The 14,354-nt window shown below is 48.1% G+C and overlaps 3 long non-coding RNA genes across 5 annotated transcripts in view; 1 reads left to right on the top strand and 2 right to left on the bottom strand.

The window, feature by feature from the left end:
- The window catches only part of LOC138689273 (uncharacterized), a 70,344-nt gene that overhangs the window by 21,698 nt on the left and 34,292 nt on the right, over positions 1-14,354 (bottom strand). The window lies entirely within an intron of this gene.
- Positions 1,969-9,609, bottom strand: LOC138689278 (uncharacterized). Its single transcript, XR_011328137.1, has 2 exons — positions 9,418-9,609; positions 1,969-2,242 (listed from the first exon to the last, which is right to left on the bottom strand). It is a non-coding gene; the product is annotated as an uncharacterized lncRNA (long non-coding RNA).
- LOC138689275 (uncharacterized) lies at positions 6,859-9,040 on the top strand. Its single transcript, XR_011328133.1, has 3 exons — positions 6,859-6,966; positions 7,932-8,216; positions 8,893-9,040. It is a non-coding gene; the product is annotated as an uncharacterized lncRNA (long non-coding RNA).

Here is a 14,354-nt window from a genome sequence, read left to right on the forward strand (position 1 = left end):
CGGGGAGACCTTCCAGCAGCCTGCCAGTACCCAAAGGGGGCTGCAGGAAAGCTGGAGAGGGACTTTTTACAAGGGCATGTAGAGATAGGGCAAGGGGTAATGGCTTTGAACTGAAAGAGGTAGATTTAGACTAGATGTGAGGAAGAAGTTCTTCGCTGTGAGGGTGGTGAGGCTCTGGAAGAGGTTGCCCAGAGAGGCTGTGGCTGCCCCATCCCTGGAATTGTTCAAGGCCAGGCTGGATGGGGCTTTGAGCAACCTGGTCTAGTGGAAGGTGTCCCTGCCCAGGGCAGGGGGGTGGGAACCAGATGATCCTTAATGTCCCTTCCAACCCAAACCGTTCTACGATTTTATGATTCTATGAGATTCTATGATTCTATGTCAGCTGGGTCTTGCAGACCAGTCCCAGGAGAAGTCAATGGGTGGCTCCTGGAACTGCCCGAGTGAGGGGTCTGCAGCCAGGGCTCCTGCTGAAGAATTTCCATGAAAGGAGAAATTTCAGCTGCTCCCAGAGAGCAGAGACGTGGCAGAGCTCCTGCAGAAAGCCCCACTGTGCGAGATCGTGGTGCTCTTTCATTCTGTGATTTCCTGGGCGTAGATAAGTGTGTTATTAAACCATGCATTTTTACTCACAGTTTTAGCAACTTTTTAAGGAATACAGATGTGTAACTTCCCTGAAAAGTCTATCAAACTAAAGCAGCAGATGGGGATCAACAGTATTTAACTGGAGCACTGGAACACAGGTCCTTCATGTACTTGCTTTGAGCTGCTCCCTTTGGTACTGCATTTGGGGTTTTTTTTTATAGCAGAGGGATGTAGGCTGGGTTCATTTCATTTGGGTTTATAGTACTTTTCCAGCCTTTCCACTGGCAAAGATGAAGTACTAATACCACTGAGGTGTCTGTGTGAGTCTCCACCAAGGCCAGACTAATAACTCTGAGAAAGGGAATTGTCCCACTCAGTGCTCGGGGATGATGACTTCAATACTCATTATTAGGAACATTATAAAACCGAAGAAGGACCACCTCATCCATGTGGTGTGTGTGTCTGTATGTCAATTCACAGTGATCTTTGGTGGATCCAGGATATGGCTTTAAACAAAAAAAAACCAAACCAGCATGATTTTGAAATGGCCAGTGATGATGAAATCATCTGTTGGGAAGTTGTTCTGATGTTACTTCTCCCAATTTAAAAAGCACAGCCTTCCCAGTTTGAATTTAACAGTGTCAGCTTCCAGTCACTGTCTCTTTTTATAGCTCTGTCTATTAGATTGAAGAGCTTTCCCTTTCTGCATTTCTGTACCCTGTCTGAATACATTTGGATTGTCATTAAGCCATCCCTTAACCTTCTCTTTGTTAAGCTAAGCGTATTGGGGTCCTTGAATCTGTCACTATAAGGCATGTTTTGCAACGCTTCAGTCATTCTCATGTGCCCTCTCCCATTCATCACCATCCTTCTTGAGTTGCAGACACCAGAAATAGCTGCAGTGTCCCACTAGATGTTACACTGGAGATATTTCACTCCGCTATTTTATCAAGTTTCCAGCGTTGTGTAATAGGATCCCTCCTCCCCTCGGTGAAAACTTGGTTCCTAGAAGTGTGGCTTCGTGTGCGCCCACGTTAAACCGGCTGGTGTTTGCTTTATCTGGTTCACAAAAGTCGCAGGTCTGAGGAAGAGACCGATCCACATGCTGACCGTGGTCCTACTCCAAATCTCATCAGCAAACTTTGATTGTAATGAGTTTTGATTTTCTACCATTTGCTAGAAGTGATGAACTGAAACACAGCCACTTGGGATGATTCTCTGATATGTTTAAACATATCAGCGGGGTTTTCATCCATTTAGCACATGCCATGTTGATTTTACATTGTTTTAGCTTCCCTAATAAATGAGACAACATTAAGTTAAATGCCTCACAGAAGTCAAACGTAACAGTGTTGATGAAATGTACTAAATCAATCAAATCTGTAATCACGTTCTTGAAAAATTATATCAATTTCATTTAATAAGATCTATTTTCCATTAACTCGTGTTGATTGTAATTAGTTATTCTCCTTAAATTGTTATTAATCAAGTCCCTTATCAGCTCTTCCATTATTTTTCACAAAATCAACATCAAACAATCAGATTTATAATTACGCAAGTCATCCTCCTCATCGACGTTTATGCATTGGCACAAAGTCAGCGCTGCTCCGGTCTTCTGGAAAACTCCTCGCCTTGCAGACACTGCCGGCCTGGGGCACTCCTGGGACAGATTTTAAAACTCTCAGGCACTGAATATTGAGGGCTGCTGATCAAAAAGATCCTCTAGCTGTAGTAGCAGCTGTTTAACATCCTGAGTTGGAACTGAAGATATTTCACATCATCGTATTACATTGCTACTTCACTTAGCTTTTTTTTCCCCCAAATAGAGAAATTAAATATTTAGTGTCTGCCTTTTATACACTTTTTTTTAATGTCTGCTATTCTGTCTAGACAACTACTTTTAGTCTCTTATATCTAAAGAGCACTTCTCTATTGCCCTCAGCTCTGCTCACCATAAGTTTCACCTAACAGCCTCCTGCTTGGGGCTGGGTCATTATTAGTCACTCTCCCTTCCTTCCTTTCTGTGAATTTAGACCTACTCTCACTCCCCTTTGAACTTCTGTTTTTAACCAGAATAACCTTCTCTTTCCCAACACTGAGATTTTGCTGGATTCCCTAGGAGCCTGAGTGCCTTTAAACAACAAGTTGCCAAATATCATTCACATTTTCTGTTTAAAATCCTCCAGGTGACCTGGCTTAGAACACTGAAAAGCAAAGGGACCTACTGCTGGCTCAGGCTTTCTTCTGTCTGTGCCCAGCACATACGATCGAAACAGGGTCACCTCTGTGCTGGCTGTGGCTAGTTTTTGGATCTGCGATCAGTCCTCCAGCTGTCAAGATGATCCCGTTGAGGATCCTTCCGGTTTTGGTTTGGAAACGCTCTTCTACGACATTTAGAAAATCCAAAAACCAGCAGCGCAAGCCCTCCAGCTCACGTCATTCAAATTGAGGTTCCCCAGGACAGCGTAGGGAAATTTTCTTAAATATTATAGATATGTGACTAAGGAGCCAGTAGTCCCTGTTTTCTAGTGAGAGTTGATGGTGTGGAGAAGTGTCTTCTGACATTTATTTGTATTTGAGGTCACTTTCTCTTAAGTTTCTAGTGGTGCTTGGAACACAGCAATGTCACTTCTGATATCGATTGTCCCTCCTGCACCTTCTTTGCCCACGCAATTCTTTCTAAATAGGTTACAACTATTGATTTTAATATTCCAGGCACATGGATTTTCTTCTGAACTTTAAGTCATGCTCTCCACATACAATCTGTACTCATAAATTAGTCGTTCCCTCTTTTTTTTATTGCTCAGACTCGCTGCACTTTTGTACAGGCAATTAATGTTCTTCTCCTCACTTCCCTAGGTGTGTTCATTAGCCCTTTTCTCAGCAGCTTCATTTTCTTCCTTGGCCCAGGGATGGGGATGGACGCCGAAAGATTTCTGTGCTTCTTCATGCTCCCCAGTGCCAGTTCCTTCTCATCCAGCCCCAGTGTCCCTTTTTCCAGAAAGGCCACCAGCCCAAACAGCTGGCAGGAGAAACACAGTAGAAGGGAAAACCTCAGCCCAAGCACCGCCAGTCGCAGCACAGATGGATTTCAGGGTCATCGTGGCAGTGGATGCAGAATGACTCAAAAAACAATCTGCCATGTGTCTGCTTCAGACGGTCTCCAACCTCTTGATTTCTTCTGGCAGCCGCTTCCCATGTTCAGCTCAACCTGCTGTGACTGTTCCCCAGGCACACGCAAGCGCTTTTACTGGGCTGCCACAAAACCATCACATTTGGGGAATAATCTCACTTGCCTTTTGGTCCCCAGAGGTTTTCCAGAGATTTTTGCGAACCCGTGATAGGAGGGCTAAGCCAAGAGAGAGGAAGAACTGGGCTTAGGGCACCTGCACGTACAGCTTGAGACCTGAAGGTTTCTTCTCACCTCCTCACCTCCTGCCTTTGGAACGTGCTTCAAGGTTGTGTTGCCTTGAATCCAGCCCAGGCCAAGCCGTGCTGACCGCCTAACACGCCTCTGCTCATTTTACCTGGCTCTGCTGGAAAGCGAGAAAAACCCCAACCAGCTCTGTTCTTGCAGGTCCTAAACAGTTTGCAGCTGAGGGCTGGAACAGAGAGTTCTGATGGTTTTGAAAAGTCTCCTGTCTGGGTGATTTTATTTACAGCTGGTACACGTTAATGTATTATGGTTAGAGAATCGCTGTTTCAGAGCAAAACCAAACCACAGCAGTTCTCCAGATTTGGCCCTTGCTGGGCTCAGTGACTGGGGATGTGCCTGTCCTTGCTCTTGAAAATACCCCCCTCCATCTTCTTTAATCAGAGTATTTAGGGGCACATCTGCGAGTAGAGAAGTGGAGAAGTACGAGAGAAGAGAGCAGAAAGTCTGTAAAATAAACAAGCTACAAAATGCCTCTAGGTTGCTCTAAATTATGCATCCTTCCTGTTGGGACATGTTCAAGGTTGTCTTTTTCTTTGAACGGCTCTCCTCCTGGATGCTCGTCTTCATTTTCTGGGATGCCTCTGCTGTGGGTTTATGGTTACTTTTCCTCCCCTTTTGCTGCCTTTTAAACAATTTCTTTGCTACCTTTTAAAATTCAGAACAAGATGAGGGAGGTCCCCCTTCGGCTGAGCAGTGGGGGAATGGGAAGGGGATAACTGGTCTCCAGTATGAGGCCGGTGCCAGCTGCAGGGCAAACATCATCACAAACCCCTCGCGGTGGTTTTCCCCTGTTTGAACCCAGGACAGACGGACGGTGCGGTGTCTGCAGGGACCCTGCACAGCCCCCTCTTGCTCGCAGCTGTGGTCCATTGCTTTTGCAGAGCCAGGAGCTTCACTGGGACAAACTGGAGCTCCCTGCCTCTTGCCAAAAAACATGGGGGCTGTTCTGGGAAAAAGCCTGAGCCGCTCGTTTCCTTAATGTGATTGGTGCTGGGTTCGGTTAAGAAATTCATTTTTAAATTGTAACTTCTCCTTTTTTTTATTTTATTATTAAACCCTCTAAATTTCATTAGTTTGCACTTACAAAAATAAACCTGGCATCAACTAGTGAGCTCTCCTGAGATTGTGTCATCAATTTACCCCGCCACCGAAGCAGCCCCGTGTCATGCCTGGCACGGTGACAGCACCCAACTTCAATACTGCGGCTGCCTGCAGTCACCTGCCCTGCCTGGAAGCAAAGAGGCACTTTCATGGACTTTTCTGATTAGGAACTTTGGTTTCAAGGTTTCGGAGCGGGGGGTGGGGGGGAAGGAAGTTGATTATAAATTTAATTCCTGCATCTTAGTCATTTCTGAGCCATGGGTCATTAAGCACACATTAGTACTGCTAGCCATTTTTCATAGGGGCTGCTCCAGCGACACAGAGCACGGTTGCTGCATCCTGGAGCATCCTGCCTGCGACCCGTGGGCATTTTGGGGTGGCGGGGGGCACCCACCCGCTGTGGGCTTGACAGTTTTTTACCAGGCAAATGCTAGAGGAGAGCCAGAAAGGTGGCAGTCCTGAGCATGAGTGTGACTGATAGCACATAAACGTCCTGGGAGTGGTGACTTCTCCATATTTTACATTAAAACACCTCCTTGTCTTATAAAATATCCCAGCTCCATTTCTTCTCCTCTCCCCATGCTCCTGTTCATTTTTAACCCTTGCAGCTAGGTGAAGGTTAAACAGCTCCAGGCTTCAGGCATTTGGTCAAGGACTTGTCCAGCCCTAACAAAACAAGTGCTATTTGTTGCCAGCGTAAACTGAGGTTTTCTTTTAATGAAAAAGTCGTGTGTGTCTTGCAGCGTGAAAGATAAATCTGTGAGCGTGTGAAAGACCCGTCCCGAGAAGTGCTGCGCTGCCCGTGCTCAGCACCAGCCAGAGTCACCCCAAAGCTCGCGATGTCAGTCTGTCCGCAGGCTTGACAAACAGCCCGAGGAAGCTGGCTCTTTTAATAGGCTTCAGGGGGTTATTTATAGCCCCTTTGAATAAGTGCAGCTGATACTTAAGATCGGCAGATTTAATGACAGTGAGCTGGCGAAAGGCCAGGTCTGCAAATAGTGCCACTAAAAGTCTTCTCCGCCATAAAATTTGTTTAATGTAAGAAATCATATCGTGCAGGGTTTTGCCTGCCATTTTTATAATTAGCGGGAGAAATCTCCATTTCGTTCCTAAGAGCAGCCAGCACTTTATGGGACGCGGCTGTCTTTCGGTGGTGGCTTTGAAATTTATCTCCACGGTTGGAGGGACTCCTGTGCTCTCTGTCCCATGGGTAGGGGACTTTGCCCACCCCACATCTCCTTGTGCTTCCCCAGAGACATGGGGAACAGAAAAGAGCAGCAGAACCTGTGCCAGGTCCATGCGGTGGCTGATCCCGGAGGAGGAGGAGGAGGAGGAGGAAGAGGAGGATGACACCCTGTATGTGCCAGCCCCCAGGACCGAATCCTTGCCAAGGAGCCACCAGCTGGTGCAGTGACATCCCTCTTGAGATTTGACCAAAACCCCATCAAACTAACCAGAAAAGCAGCTTCCAGGCAGGGCAGATGGGAGTGGGGCAGTTTGTGATCAGTAGACATGCAAAATGCATTGAAACGACCACACTTTGTCGACGTTTGATAACTTTGCGATACTTTTCTCTAAAGGGCCATGTTAGATTTTTGCAACTATTCCCACTTTCTACAGACCTCTTGGTCATATACAAAATCCCCAGCAAATTACTTTGAAATTAGTTCTTTTATTCCCTTTTTTTCCTTGCTCTACACAGAACAGAAATGAGCTTGGGTCATTTTGCTTACTAACCACAACAAATGACTCTAACCACACACAGAGCAGCGTACAGCACCTTATGGCCTGGCATCGTCCCTGGCAGCATCACCGCCGACAGCAGCGTGTCGGAACAGCCTTTGCAGGTGAGCATCTGCCCCGGGGTTTGCAGAGGGACCCCAGGCTGTGCTTGGGGAAGAAGGGAGATCTCCTTTTCCAGCCCAACCCACAGCCCACTCCGCTTCAAAAAAGGCTTTTTTTTTTTTTTTGGTGTCATACAGGTTTGCCCTCTCTGAGGGAGCAGTGCCTTAAGAAACTGTGTATTTAGAATAATAAAAAGCAAGCAAAATGCTAGCAAAAATCAGAGGGTTGGAAATCCCTTTAGGTTTTGCATTTAGATGTACAGATGCATTTCAGGAGCTCTCTTGCCCACTTTCTCTTCACTGTGATCACCCGTCCAGCCTCCTCCATCAGCAGAAGAGCTGAGAATTAGGTTTTTTGCTCATCTTATTTTCTGAAGGGTCCCCTTGAGATATGTCCTCTACCTGCTCACCTCCAGAGCAGCCACCACCGCTCGCCTGTGCAGGTACCTCTGTCCCGAGGTGGCCCATGGGGCTGCGAGAGAATCTGGAGAAGACGGGATTATTCTGGACATCTTTATGGGAATAGCTTTCCCTGGTGTTTGCACTGTATATATTCTCTGGACCTCCTGCCATCTCAGCTATACACAGATTTTGGTCCAGCTCCCTCCTATTATAAAGATTAACCATGGGCGAGCCCTGGCCAGCTCTGTGATTTAGATTACCCATTTCTGTAATGGACCGAGCACTTGCCTGGCTGCGAGATGGGCTGATATTTATAGACACACTCTGGATCCCAGATAAAATGCTGTGTCTTTAGTTAAAGATGCAAGAGATGATTAGTGTCCTTTCCGCAGGATATGGTTAAAGTTGAGGTACTTCAGGAGTGCCTTAATGCCTTGCTGACCTGGGACCTACATTCAGAGGAAGCTTTAAAATTAAAGAAGGCAGGGGAAGGAAAATAATTGGGTGGATTGCGTTGAAAAAGGGGATAGGTATGGCTGTTCACTCTGTCTTTTTTTAATTTTTAGGCTTTCCCTATCACATTTTCCTTCCAGGAGGATGAAAAATTGAAAGAGCTGGGCGCACGGTATCTCCTCTTCAGATACAAGCGAGAAGTACACACACAGATATTTTTTTTACTGGAAGGAGAAGAACTCCATCACGCAGAGAAGTGAGCGTGTCCCCTTCAGTTGCCTCTGCACACAGGGGGCCTGGGAAGCCACGGGGGGAGCCGCCAGTGCCGGGGGGGGGGGGTCAAGCACAGGGAAAATGAAGCTCGTGCCCTTACAAGACACCGCGTGCCCTATTTCCAGGTAACAACCGGGTGTGAAGGAGGCACCTTGTTGGCCGTACATGTGTTTAGACCTGAATTTCACGCTTCATTAGTCTTCGGGGTCCCTGGAGGCTCCTTCGTACTGCTCGGGGGGATTTGACCTTGGGAGAGGTTTGCTGGTGCTGTGCAGGGCGGCTGCAGGCTGCGGCTCGTGACTTCTCCTGCAATGGCAGGATCCGTGCTGCGCCTGCAGGGATGCTCAACCCGGCTCCGCATCGGCCAGGGCACAGCTGTGAAATCCCCTTTGGGAGAGGTTAGTGCTGCTCAGGTGCAGCCGCTTTGCGGTGGCATCGAGGAGCGATGCTCAGGCACGGCTGATAAATGAGCCTTCCCCTGACACCGTGCGGTAAGTGGGGCCAGGCAGGTTTGCTTTTCACCAAACGCTTTCCTTCCAAATACAAGTGAGAGGTGTTTGTAGCGATGTGATTAGCAATGGAGGCTGGCGGCTGTATTTTGAGCCCCAGAAAAGGTCTTTCAAGATTTTGAAACGGACTGCCAAAATCCTCCGAGAGACCTGACCCCTGAGCGACCGACATGCAGCAGCTTCAGCAACCCTAGTTTCAAGACACCGACTCTTTCTCCCTCTCGCAGTTAATGCTACAAATCCAGAGGCTTTTCCCCCAAAACGTATTAATTCAGGTGAGTTCCCTCTACAGGTCTCACCCGTGGTCTCAATCTGGCAGTCAGGAACGTGCTCTTCCTACCCTGTGTACCCTGCGGCGATGTGAAACCACCTGCCATCACCCTGGATGGGAGCAGGAGCTCCCAAAAGAATTCCAGGAGCTTTCTGGGGTGCAATGACTGATCCTGTCCCTCCGTGCTGTCCTGCAGGGGATGTGCACCCAGCAGAGCTCACCAGCTTTTGGTTACTCAGTTATGCCAGTACAGGCAGATACACAGGGTGGTTTCAGCGACGGGGGCTTGTATAAAAATTGATATATAAAAATTGAAACTATCTGTTTAATGGAGAGGGGAGGGAGCAATCCAATGGGTTATTCACAAAGACTCAATCCCAGTTGAATTTTGACAGAGCCCTGCTGTAGCCCCATCCCGCACACCCAAGCACTCGTGCCGCGGAACAGGCATCACAAAAATGTATCTGCAACACAAATATCAGTATGGGCAACTGAAGTGAGCTCTGGTGGTATCACTGCTCTGCAGAGGAGGGGGTTTGAACGTACCTGAGCTGCTCATCGATACGCGTGCCCAGGGGCTTTTCCCTTCGCAGGCACCGGCGCTTCCCATGTCCTGTGCAAGGCATCGATGCAGCCTGAGTGTTAGCGATAAATGGTCACATCGAAATAACACATTTGCAGACCAAAAGTGATTTTGCTACAAAATCTACAATTTCAAGCAGTGAAAGCACCTGATCAGAGCATGTTATGCTTTGCTAGCATACAAATCATGAGCAGAAGAGGGCATTTCACTCAGTAAAGCTGCAAGTTTTGAAATAACCTGAATTTTTCTGGCCCAAATTACTAATTGCAAATTATTCACCCAGTTCTGGTAGAATGTCCTGTTTTTGCTGAACTAAAACCGACTGTAGAGTACCCTCTTAGCCTACTGGGCTTATCTCCAGAGCTCAAAGCTGTTCAACTTCCTTGTCTCTCTTTTCCCTTTCATTTATTTTCCATGTGATAAATAATAAAAAAAGAATTTTTAAAGCAGGATAGGAGAGATCTTTTCTTTTTTAGTGCACTGTTTGCTGGGGCATGGGGGGAAGGCTGGAGAACCTGAACTATTATCAAGAATGCCACTCAAATTACAATATAATTGTCTGAAAGAAAAAAATTCTGGCAGCTAATTCTGATTGCAGTGCACATTTCTGTGCCTGTGACAAATGATTTCTAAAGTTAGATTCAAGGACAACAGGCTTCCAAGAGGTCACTCATCTACGATGTTTATTTTATTTGCCATACCAAAGGAAGTTTTAAAACAGTTAAATTAAGAGGAGGGGAAAAAAACAAAAAAGGGAAGAAAAGCATGGATGATCTGAAAAAGATTGAAGTGTTTTGTTTTAAAAGGAGTGATGCTCAGAGCCATAAAGTATGAAATACAGGAGGGAAAGCAGATTTGGGGCTAACCTACAATATCACATTAGACTTTAAAGCTGTTCCAACAGACTAAGCATTTGAGAAAGAATCGGAGCTGTTTGTGATAAGTTGCTCCTCTTATCGGCAAACTGTCATCTGTCTTGAGTGAGAACATTTTGTCCACCCTACCAAAACAAGTCAGAAAAATTGGATAAAAACAAAAATATAAATCAGAACGGTAGCTGGGAGCAGAACTGAAATGATGGCAATTTCCTGGCAAGGATCGCTGTACAGCTAAATGTCAGACGTGGCAGAAAGAATTATATTTTCGACTGGAGGTCAGGAATTATGTGCGAGCATGTGGTGGCCAGACCCCCAGCCAGCGTGGGACCCGCGTGGCCTCTGGTGACCGCCACGGTGGCTCGGCGGGCAGCGATGCCGGTGCGTGTCCTGGCTGCAGACCGGCCGGGACCACTGCAGCTCTTTCCCATCACTATCCCACCGGAGGCTTTGCTCCTTCCCTGGCATAGCCCAGCTCCGTGGCACGAACCTCCCGCTGATTTCGGCAGGATTCGTGCTGCTGGACCAAACCTTTTCTGCTCGCAGGCAATTTTTACGACTGGAGCTAACCCCGTGCCTGGCGCCCTGAGGACGCTTTTCCATGGCATAAGTGGCTTGCAGATAATAATGAATTAAGTGCTTCCCAGGCTTTTTCTAAATCTAATCATTTCGCTGCATTCCCAAAGCACCCCTGGAGCTACGGAGGATGGAGAATGGAGGGGCACCCTCTCCCCAGGTGTGTGCGTGTGTGCAGGGTCGTGGGGACCAGTTGCACCTGAAGTACCGGGGTCCCCCTCTCCTCTGGGTCTCCTGCAGGGAAACCCTGCTCAGGTCAGGGGGAATCATCAGGGTACGACCTTCTCCTTGGCAGTGATAACTACGGACAGCCCTTCTGGCCGCCCTCCCCTTCTCAGCCCTGTGTGGGGAGGCATTTAGTTGTACCCGCAGTTCTGAGGGCTTCGTGTCCTCGGGCCAAGGGGATGGCGCACGGGGATATCACGGGTGCACATGTGCCTCTGGAGCATGGAAAAATATCTAGGGACATGGGCACAATACCATGGCAGCACCTTGGCATTTGAGCTGGAGGCAAAGCGGGACGTCCTTACCACCACCGGGGATGAGCTGTGTTCCTCATCTCCCGGGCAGAAGCTCAGCAGCCCAGGAGGGCAGACATTGCTTTGTGCTCAAGGCAGGCACCGAATTTAGATGGGCAGCAGTGGGAGGCCCAGGGACCTCGATGTCCAGGGCAGCATGGGTGGAGGGGAGCCAAGGTACAGCCTGCCAGCCGCTTCCCCGTGCTGCACCTGATGCTCCCAAGTGTTTTTCTCCTTCACTTCAACACATTTAACACTGTGTTCCCACCGCAGCAGCCAAGCTGATATCACTGGAAGCAAGACCTGACTCAGATCCTGAAAAAAAAATCAGCTATTTGGATGCACCATAGCTGCTGCACTCTCAGCGGCAGTGAAACCACAAGACACCCAAGTGCAATTTGGAAACAGAGGTACAACAAGGGGAGATTTGGAGACACCCTTTTACAAAATCACTGAATGAGAAAAGAGAGGTGCTGGGCAGAAGTGAGGCATGTGGTCCATCAGGTTGAGTGGTAAAGATGTGGCAATGTCAAAGGCTTGCACAGCCTGGGGTGGGGAGCAGCACCTTCAAAAGCAGGCGAGGGACGAGACTGTTCTCTTCCCCTAGTAAAGAGCTGAAGGGTCTGCAAAACTCCCCCAGACCCTTTGCAGGTGGGGAAGAAGGAGCTGGATTTGCTACAAGCTCTCACAGCCCCCAGCACCGCTCTCTGCCCAACCTGCCCCAAGGTCATCACACCCCAGCACCCAGCAAACCCCTTCCCTGGTCGGTGCTGCAGGAGTGGAGCATCTGATACAGCGCGGTTGTCGGGTCTGTGTTATGGTAAGCTGCTCTGCTTTAATTTGGATTTTAAAACTTTTTTTTTATATTATTCATTTTGCAACAGTTTGGAGCTCAGGGCACTGCAAGTGCTTCTGTAAATCCAGATGAATGAGCAATAGCTGAGCCTTTGCTTCAACCTAACTGGGAGCAAAACGTCCTAACACACAAAGGCTGGGTTGCCGGGTACTGCAAAGCCCTGGTGCAAGTACCGCCAGCAAGTGCCCATCTCAGAAAGACCAAGCCATTTGTAACAGGGGGACTGGGATAAGGGACAACAATTTATTCCCTTCTGGAAATATCCCAACAGCAAGGACATCAGAGCTGCCCTTTAAGCAGAAGCTGCTGAGAGGCTGGTGCAAACTCATCTCCTAAGAGTATCGTTTAATGCACAGGTTGTTGCAAGAGGAGGGGTGACTCAGGCAAGAGTTAATCAAGGCTGTGCACCTGGCACATATACACCGCATTTGCAGCACTGTGGGTGCATGTGTGTGTGTATATATATATATATATATATCTCACATATACAGGTATTTAGTTATCTATGGCATGCGGGCTGGGGAGCAGACAGTCTCTCCTCTCACCACGGTGGAGTGTGGGATGCCACACAAATTCTCTCCATTGCTTCTCTGGAAATCCTGGCAAGCCTGGGGGAGCCTGCAGTTAATCAGCGCTGTGTCGCTGTGCACCGCTGCGGGCAGCGGGACTTCACTGCGGCGTTTCGGGATGCTCTGGAGTGGCCAGTGCCTGGACAACCACATTCCCGCCAGTGCCCCAGGGACAGCTAGGTGCTCAGCCCCTCCTGCCCTTCATTTGCAGGGTCCTGCACTTGCTGATGAGACCTTTCAGTCCCATTTAGAACTTTATTGGCTTTTTTTTTTTTTTTATTGTGATACCCTAACGTCATGGTTGATATGAAGGAGCTGGAAGATCAGCCAGGTCACAGCCAGTCCCTCTCTGCCATCAGACACACAGCAGAGCTGAACTTCTGCTTTGGTTGCTTTTGGTTGTGCTGTTTGTTTGCTTGCAAGGATTATCATATTCCCTGCCTGTATTGCACCACTGACAATAAATCCAAAGCAACCAGAGCCTGAATTTTTGAAGAGGCTTCCCGAAGGGAATGTCAATTACCTTTCCCTTCCAGCACCGTCGACGTCCTCTGGTGCTTACAAATCCCAGTTTTATTTTGAGAAATGCAGCCACTTGCTCTAATTATTCAGCCTGCACTCTAAGGCAAGCAAAAAAAAAATATTTAGTGGGTAAACTTGAAAAGGCAAGGTTTAAATGGTGGTTTAAATTGGTACGGTTGTGACCCCAGGCATGAAGTACAATCCCTAACAAAGACAGTCTATGTGTATGCAATGGTTTCTGTGTGAAAGTATGGAAGCAGTGGGAGAACATTGTAGACTAACTCTTCACATCTCATTTGGGGTGAAATTCCCATCTGAGGCAGCTGGGACTGCTTTTGCTGCTGGGGATTTGGTTAGAGAAAATAATGCCATGACCTGGATTGGTATTTCTCCCTCTGCCCAGCACAGTTACTACATTCGAGCCCACTGAGAGCCCTACGCTTTCCTGCGCTGGTGGATGTGACATTATCAGCTTTGGAAGGGGAAACTCAAGAGCTTTTGGGTCCAGAAGAGGATGGAGCAGAGACGTCCTTCCCCTGATCTGCCATCACCACAGGGACCAACCAGTCCTCATGGTGCTGGTATGGAAACGCAGGGAATTCCCTGGGGGGGAACTTTCCTCCTCTGCCCTTGAGTGATGTGGTCCCCTCTCAGCACTTGTCCTCCAGGTGCTTCATCTCACTCCATCCCCAACCCTTCCCCAGCTCTCTCTTCATGGGCTGCCACAGTTCTTCCACATTTAGATGCCAGTCTGTCCTTGCTCATTGCTATTCTCCACCCATCTCCTTAGCTCAGCCTAGATTCAAACACAAATGCTTTGTCAAGGTGCCAGGATCCCCCGGTGGAGGTGAAGGTTGGTAGATCAATGCCATGAATGCCTCCCAGAGCAGAAGCATCTCTGCACATCTGGTGCTGGAGAGAGGGACCAGCCCTGGGGCTTGGAGGTGCCGAGGACCCTCCCTGCAGCGGCACTTCCAGATTTGC

Source organism: Haliaeetus albicilla, chromosome 2 (genome assembly GCF_947461875.1).
Source record: "Haliaeetus albicilla chromosome 2, bHalAlb1.1, whole genome shotgun sequence".
NCBI lineage: Eukaryota > Metazoa > Chordata > Aves > Accipitriformes > Accipitridae > Haliaeetus > Haliaeetus albicilla.